Genomic DNA, 7821 nt, shown 5'->3' with positions numbered 1-7821 from the left:
TTATAGTGGCCAGTCTGGCAGCAATATTATAAGCATTCTGTATAAATTTGTACTTTGTTTCTATGTTGTTGCTCGGGCTATATTCTGCATCGGGGGACACAACGCCAGGGGAGGGTGGAATGGCATCCTTCCACTTGGAGATAGCACGGTTTGCCTGAAAATCGGCAGTGAGAGAGGTCTGCAGCAGGTCCAGGAGGGTCTCAGTTCCACTCTAGTGTAGTGGCCAAGTTTGCTTCCCACCTTGCATACTGGGTCTGGGCGAGGCGTACCCTGAGGGTAGCAGAGCAGCGCTACGACAGCGCCAGAGATGGCAGTGGGTGTTGCCATCCAGCAAGCACCATTAGTGGAAAATTTCAGCACAGAATCCAGGTGCGCGTGGATTTGAGTCAGGTCACTAGTTGGGAGCAGCGGTGGCCTGAGGGCCACGGGTGACCAGTACATCCACCTTCATCCCTTGGTCAGGCAGAGCAGGCCTAATGGGGCGGAGTAAGTCGCAAGGCGCTACGCATCGCTGGGTGGTGACCGGGAGAGCGGCGGCCAAGTTCCGTTGGCAGGCAGCCTTGATAACATCAGCAGTGGCATCGGCATACCAGGAGTCTGCTGAGCCGGCTGGACTTGCAGGACATCGGGCGGGCAGCACGCTGACACTACGCTTCACCATCAAATACTGTAAATTAGCTGAATAAAGCAATGTTACTGAATACTGCTGTATCACTCTGCACTGTCTCTCAAAATTCTTGAACTTGCTCGGCCTCCTGACGAAATACGGTGTGGTGGGTTCCAGCTTCTGGTCTGCCATGTGGAGTCCCGGGTTTGACCCCTAACCCCACCACAATTGTAATGTTCAGTATTTCATGAGCCGCTTGATGATGAGCAAATAGAGATAGATATGGCCACCAACTGATTTTTGCGATTTTCACTTCGGACATGCGGTACTCATACACCTCATTTTGTAACCTTTCTGTTGCATGCAAAATTTGCACAGTGGTGGAATGATCATGATCATCAATGACCCAGATCTTGAATACACTGGCATGCATCACTGTGGATTAATCTTTCCATGATCTTCAGGAATGCCTTCACATTTTTATGAACTTAGTGGGTCACTAATGTGAAAATGGTCCTCCTTTAAATGAGAAAACCATATTCTTGCTGTGCTCTGATGAATAGCATTATCCCCACATATGGTGCAGATGTTTCTGGCTGCCTTCACTGCTGTCACCCCTCTACTGAACTCAAGAAGAAAATGTTCAGATTATTCCATTTGGCACTCCACTTTCTAGCGTCCACAGCTCCACTCACTATCTCCAAATGGCAAAATGTAAACTGAGATAGCAACAGTGAACTACAAATTAAAATGGCAATTGATAAAGAAACCCGTAGCAACATGCGAAACAAAAATGCTATTAACTTGTGTGTGAACCTTATACGTTTCAAAGTGTATGAAAAAGCTGATAGTTATACATATGTTACATAATTGGGCATAAAGTGTTTGACACACAATAAATAAAGGTTTTGAGTTTGATAATTTAATGTTTTTTTCAATTGGGATTAACAAAAAGATAGATGTGTTCTCAGTGGAAAGTGAAAAGCTGCTGTATCACATATATACCTAGTATATGACAAAGTAGTTGAGAGGAAAAGTAACAAATTAAAGGAAACTTCTGTATTCTCAGTACTACTTCATGATTTCAAAATGAGTGGTGCACAACTCTATTGATAAGAACAAACTGGATAACAACATTTCCGTGTGTAACAGCATATGAGGTCTTAATGAACAGTCTGTAGTTAATCTTAAGTTGTATCAGAGAAAGCACATTATTAAATGTTAATATAACATGGAGGGAAGGTATGACTCTGTGAAAGGCACAGTAAGAGTGACAGAATGGAAAGTAGTAGGAAACCCATGTATCAAGTAAAACTTAAATATGCTATGTAGACACTTTTGACACAGAAAGAGATATAGTTTCAATTTTTAAGTTCAGTGAACCCCATTTTATGTATGGAAGTGAGGGGGACATAGACAGACCCATAGGAGGGATGGTGTTACGTGGGGTCAGGTGGATACATAGAGGAAATTACCTATACTATTTTTGTATGGAGGTATAAAAGAAGGGACAATATCATCTCAAAAATAATATATGTACACAGTGTCTGTCCAAAAATTGAGTTGTAAATGTTGGTGCTACAAATATCTTAAGCTGCAATGTGATGTTGTGTCACAATAATGACATAGTCTCCAAAATAGTCAAAAGTAAAGAGACTTAGCTGGAAAATGACAAGTCAACGTATACAGAGACACCATTTAATATTTGTCACAAATCAGATTTGAAGTAACATAGTGCAGTACAGAGCCCAGAATCAGCATGTGACTCCCTATGGTAATGAACAGTTAAACTATTTCCACCAAAACATGGTTATAAACTATGTCCTTACGAATTAATTACATACTATTACACTTAACTGGAAATGTTATAAGTGTGATCAATCTTAACAAGAACTTGAAATGCATGTATTATCTCTCACGCCGAGGAACGACATTCGTAATTGTTAAAAACATATTTTAAGTAATCAGTAAGTGTGCGCCAACCAACCGTGTGTGCCCTTTGTCGTGTATGTATAGATTTGTGAAAAGTGGAGTTAACTCATTAAGATCAGCAAGGCACAGCAGTGTTTGTGCTTCCACCCTGCTGTGGAGGTCCACCTGTGGGTTGAAGTCATGGCTTGGCAGTGTCTTTGAACTCGAGGAGAAAATGGACACTGGCGACAATGATCCAGAAACTTTTCTGTCACAGCCAGATTGAATGAGAGCTCCTGTTATGAGCCTGGCCACACCTACATACATATTCCACCAGCAGCTGTAGTGTGCGTGTACCCTGTGCCACTACTAGTCATTCCCTTTCCTCTTCCACTCGCATAAAGAGTGAGGGAGAAATGAATATCTATATGCGTCTGTGTAAGCCCCAGTATCTTATAGCTTATCTTTACAATTCATATGCAAAATGTATGCTGCTGGCAGTAGAATCATTCTGCAATCAGCTTTAGATGCCAGTTCTCTAAATTTCTCTATACAGTGTTCCTTAAAGAGAATATTGCTTTCTCTCCAGGGATTCCCATATGAGTTCCCAAAGCATCTATGTACAACTTATATGTCATTTGAAAATACCGTTAACACATCCTTCTCTCTCTCTCTCTCTCTCCCTCTCTCTCTCTCTCTCTCTCTCTCTCTCTCTCTCTCTCTCTCTCTCTCACACACACACACACACACACACACACACACAACCATAAATGTTGTCTAAATCATCTTGTACCACAGCATCATCTGCAAACAACCGCAGATTATTCCCCACCCTGCCTGCCAAATCATTATGTTTACAGAAAACACTTCCCTAGGGGCATTCCTGACAATACCATTGTTTCAGTTGAACACTCGTCTCATTAGAGGAGTTTGTTAAGAGTGGTTAAATTACTTTATCGTGAGTCTGAGTAGATATGTGCTTTCTTACGGTCCTCAATCATCTGCAAACAGAAATAAAATTACATGGCCAGAAGTATTGGTACTGCACAGCAGCTCCACTGCATCAAGAAAGTACAAAGTGCAGCAGCAAATTTAAAGATCTATTCACAGCAAATGAGAGACAAGAGTGTTACTATGGAACGGTGGGTTTCCTATGGATTTCCATGAATACTACTACAGGTTGTTAAATGGAGATGTGGAACGTGCGCTGCCTAAACCAGACATAAGTACAGAGAGATGACAAACCAAAGATTCTGTGTGAGAGCTCCCACAGTTGTTTCTATAGGTATTTTGAAGCAATAAATTTCAACGGGCACCAGTATATTTGATTTACCTGTTGCACCAATCTGAAAAATCCAATAAATATTTCTCACTGTGGAACAATGAATGGTAAATGGTTATCAATCTCATACCCTAATATTTGTGTTTTGGAACAGATGAGACAGTATGCCATGCACTTGTGACCACCCACTTTCTGGGAGAGCACGGTGAAAGCATCATTAAGAATGGGACGTTAAACCCTAGTATACCTTTCTGTTTACATAATTAGGCCTTCACAGTTTTCCTGTCGATGGCATGGAATAAACTGCAAGTTCCTCTTTTTCAGTTTGCAAAAGCCACAAGATTTTACATACCACTTAAAATTTTGAAAATGGTGCCTTAACATGATAAAGAGTCACTCCCTAAATGAATGTGATAATTAGCATACCCTAAATACGAGTGTAAATTTACTTACCACAACAGGGCTTATTTATTGCGTCCGAGTGTTACTTAGGAGTAACAATTGTTTCTACACAATCAGAACAAGATTATGAAATTTTTAGATATGTTTTTCAGATTTACTTGCCCCTTAAGGTTTTAGGGAGATATCAATCTTTCAACAGCTTCTCTGTTATTGACAGGACCTGCCTGTTGAACCGCACACTGTCATCCTCTGTATGTAAAAACTGTCACAGTGTTACTGGCAGAGCTAACTCTCTTAACTGAGTATGGAAGAAGCTCCCAAATGCTCAAGCTATCTGTGCACCCTCATGTGGAAATAGGAGAAAGTTATCCCATAATGCTGTCACAAAAGAAATTTTGATTATTGGAAAATTCTGTTCTAATGTAGTGTATAACCACTCAGATACAACCATCTCAGTGTTGTGTATTTGATAACAGCACTTGCCACCATTATCTTTCTTCCCAATTCCAAATTTTATGGACAAAAACGTTGCAAGAGTTTGTTTTACATCTTGAGGTTGCTTCCTGACTACCACATCAAATCAATAAACACTGCCAGAGATGAAATAAGTTATATGTGAGATATCCTTAGGGAGATGAATTAAAATACCTATACATGTCAAACATATTTTTATTTCTTTCAGGATTAAGGCATAGCCGCTTACACTATAATTCAACAACATTGTTAACATCCACTTTCCGCAACAGGCAATAAAGATATAAAAATAGATGCTGTATATAAATCAAGAATTTGCTTTTATAAGAGATCAGTAACAAAATAATGGTAAGTGGCCATAAAAGTGTAAATCAGCATCAACATATTACAATGACTTACAAAAAACACTGCGAGTGACAGTAGGGGATAACTTTAATAATGTATTTCAGGATAGTTAGTAATATTCTTTAATGTTCAGAACATACTAACAGTGAAACAACATACTAAACTTAAACAACATATTAAACACAAACAACTTTTTTTTTTACAATTATAACTTTGAAAACTAAATTACAAACAAGTGTTAGGCAATGCTATACATAAATTCGAGATAAAAATGGCTATACTGACCAGGATTCAGATGAGGCATTAAAGAAATGATACAATGGTGTATTTAACATCCAAATGAATACAGAATTCCATCAAATGAACAATTCAATCATATCATTTAATTTTACTTTATTGTTGCAGCAAAATATGTGCACACCAAAAATTTATTGAATAAAGCAGAAATTTGTATTAAGCAGTCTTGCTTAAGGTGGTAATGCAGTCATCATTGCACTGATTAACAATCAACTCATCTAACACAATAAATAAATAATTACAAATTTACTGTCCAGTGAATAGACTATTATAATTGTTGTTCATGTCATCAACATCGTTATCATCGCCATTAATACTGTTCACTGTGCTGTGTGTTATTTATATAATGTTATAACTTAACTGGGTCAAAGAGCACTTCGTGACACATTTGATGCTGTAGAATTAAATACTCTGAAACCCTTGATCGATGTTCTCAAAAAGAAGTACATGCCACATATGCACAGCCTTTATTGCCACTACTTTTGAGGCAGTCTTGGATAAGGTAGCGGTAAGCTGTCAAGTTACAGTTCACAGTGCCGCAAACGTATGTCGGCTACCCATGTCTTGTGTTGCATAAGAAGGGCTTTGATGCACATACAGATTCATATCCATATAAAATTTGAGAACTGTTGTTCATGGGTGGAGTGAGGATGGGTCTGTGTAGGACCAATTTTCTCTTGGAAAGGAAACTGAAGCCTCTTCACAAGTGTCATGTTACCCACTGCACCTGCAAAGGGAGGTACAAAGAACAGGGTGTGGTAGACAGCGTGATAGCAGTACAGATTGATCCAGGAGTCTAAGAAATATGGAATGTCCAGTACAGCTAGGAACAGAGCGTAATCCTGGTGGCTGCACACCTATCAAGAGAAATTCTTGCACCCCAGAGATGGTCATCCACTCAAGAATGTTTTCATTTCCACGCCAGTCCCATTGTAGCACTAGTCCCATCGTCAAATCAGCCCCATCGTAGCACTAGTTATGCTGTTACATCCAGAAACATCATAGAAATGACGTTTCTGATTATCACAGAATGTCATTAGCTCTGATAGTATTGTTAACATGTGAATACAGAGCTCATTTGTTTTACACAAAAGTAGTATTGTTTTGACTTCTCCTATATGATGCATACAAATATAAAGTAACCAAGCAAAACTGAAGCTAACACAGCTAACATTTACAGCATTAAGAATCAGATACCAGCAAGGCATCTTTACACTTAAAAATGCCTGCAGAAATCAGTGTACAGTAAGAAAGGAAAGAATGTCTTTAAACATTAATCTGAATGTTACTAAGTTTACATTTAATTTTGAATATTTTAAGATAATTGTGCATAAACTATTCTAATTATTATCATAAATTATAACTGTCTGTTTGGAATTGTGTTGACCCAAACTTAAGTTTCCTACCGAACAATAAACATTTACATACATAATGTATAAACAGGTTACTATATAACATGAATAAAAGTACTTACGTAACTAGAAACATTCTAGATTAAGGAATAATCATTATGTCAACATGACAAATTACTATCAAGCAGTTACAACTTTTACAAGCAGCATAATGGCAGATTTCTATAGTGATGTTTGCTACATACAGAATGTAAACATCAAAGGTAATTATAAGTTTAAGGTAGAAGATCAATTTTCAACATTTGGTAAATACAACTTCAGTTATAGCTGAGCAGTCTAAATATGCACATAGTGCAAACTTCACATCATCCTCTGTAAGTCATTCATTTTACATTATTGTTTGCACAACATACTAATATGTAGCATCTCTGTCCCAAATAATCCCACCACAAACCTCATAGTTTGGGCAATTACATAATATCAGACTGAATAACAATATTTTTGGCTTATACAGAACAAAGCAGTTATCTCACAAACAGCTGTATTCACATGATCTGAGTAAATGTCAGTTTTGTCCGACTCATGTTTCAAGATAAACAAAACAACAGCCAGTATTTTCTACAAAGGAATAAAACTGCACCATAAATTTTTTGAATGCATTAAAACCCTAATATTAAAAAAAAATGAAGCATACCTCTCAAATAGTTAATACTAAAAAGTCCATGATTATTTATGTAACATCAAGCAGGCATTGAAAAAATTATTATTATTTAACTAGAAATAATGTGAAATTCTGCACCCAGTGTCTGTGATGGATAATTTCCATCCTTCATCCAATTTTGTCATCTTAACTTTGTGGTGAGCTGATGACTCTGCTTTTTCAAATGGGCTAAAGAGACAACACAAAGAATACAAGGGGATGCTAAAAGTATTGTCAAGGTACTTAAGACAGCTGAAACGCAGTGCCCAAACTACAAATATTTGCTCACCCAGTGTGTAGTTATCTGACACAAACTGTATTTTTTTTTTTACGTAAATTGTAAACTTGTTTGGCAATGTGTATAAAAAATTGTACAAAACACTTCAAAATTAACAGCAGATCATCATCATCTACAACTGTAAAAGATGTTATTGCTGTATGTATGGATTAG

The sequence above is a fragment of the Schistocerca gregaria genome, unplaced genomic scaffold, assembly GCF_023897955.1.
Source record: "Schistocerca gregaria isolate iqSchGreg1 unplaced genomic scaffold, iqSchGreg1.2 ptg000440l, whole genome shotgun sequence".
Lineage (NCBI taxonomy): Eukaryota > Metazoa > Arthropoda > Insecta > Orthoptera > Acrididae > Schistocerca > Schistocerca gregaria.
The sequence above is the reverse complement of the archived record's forward strand: the minus strand, read 5'-3'. Positions refer to the sequence as shown.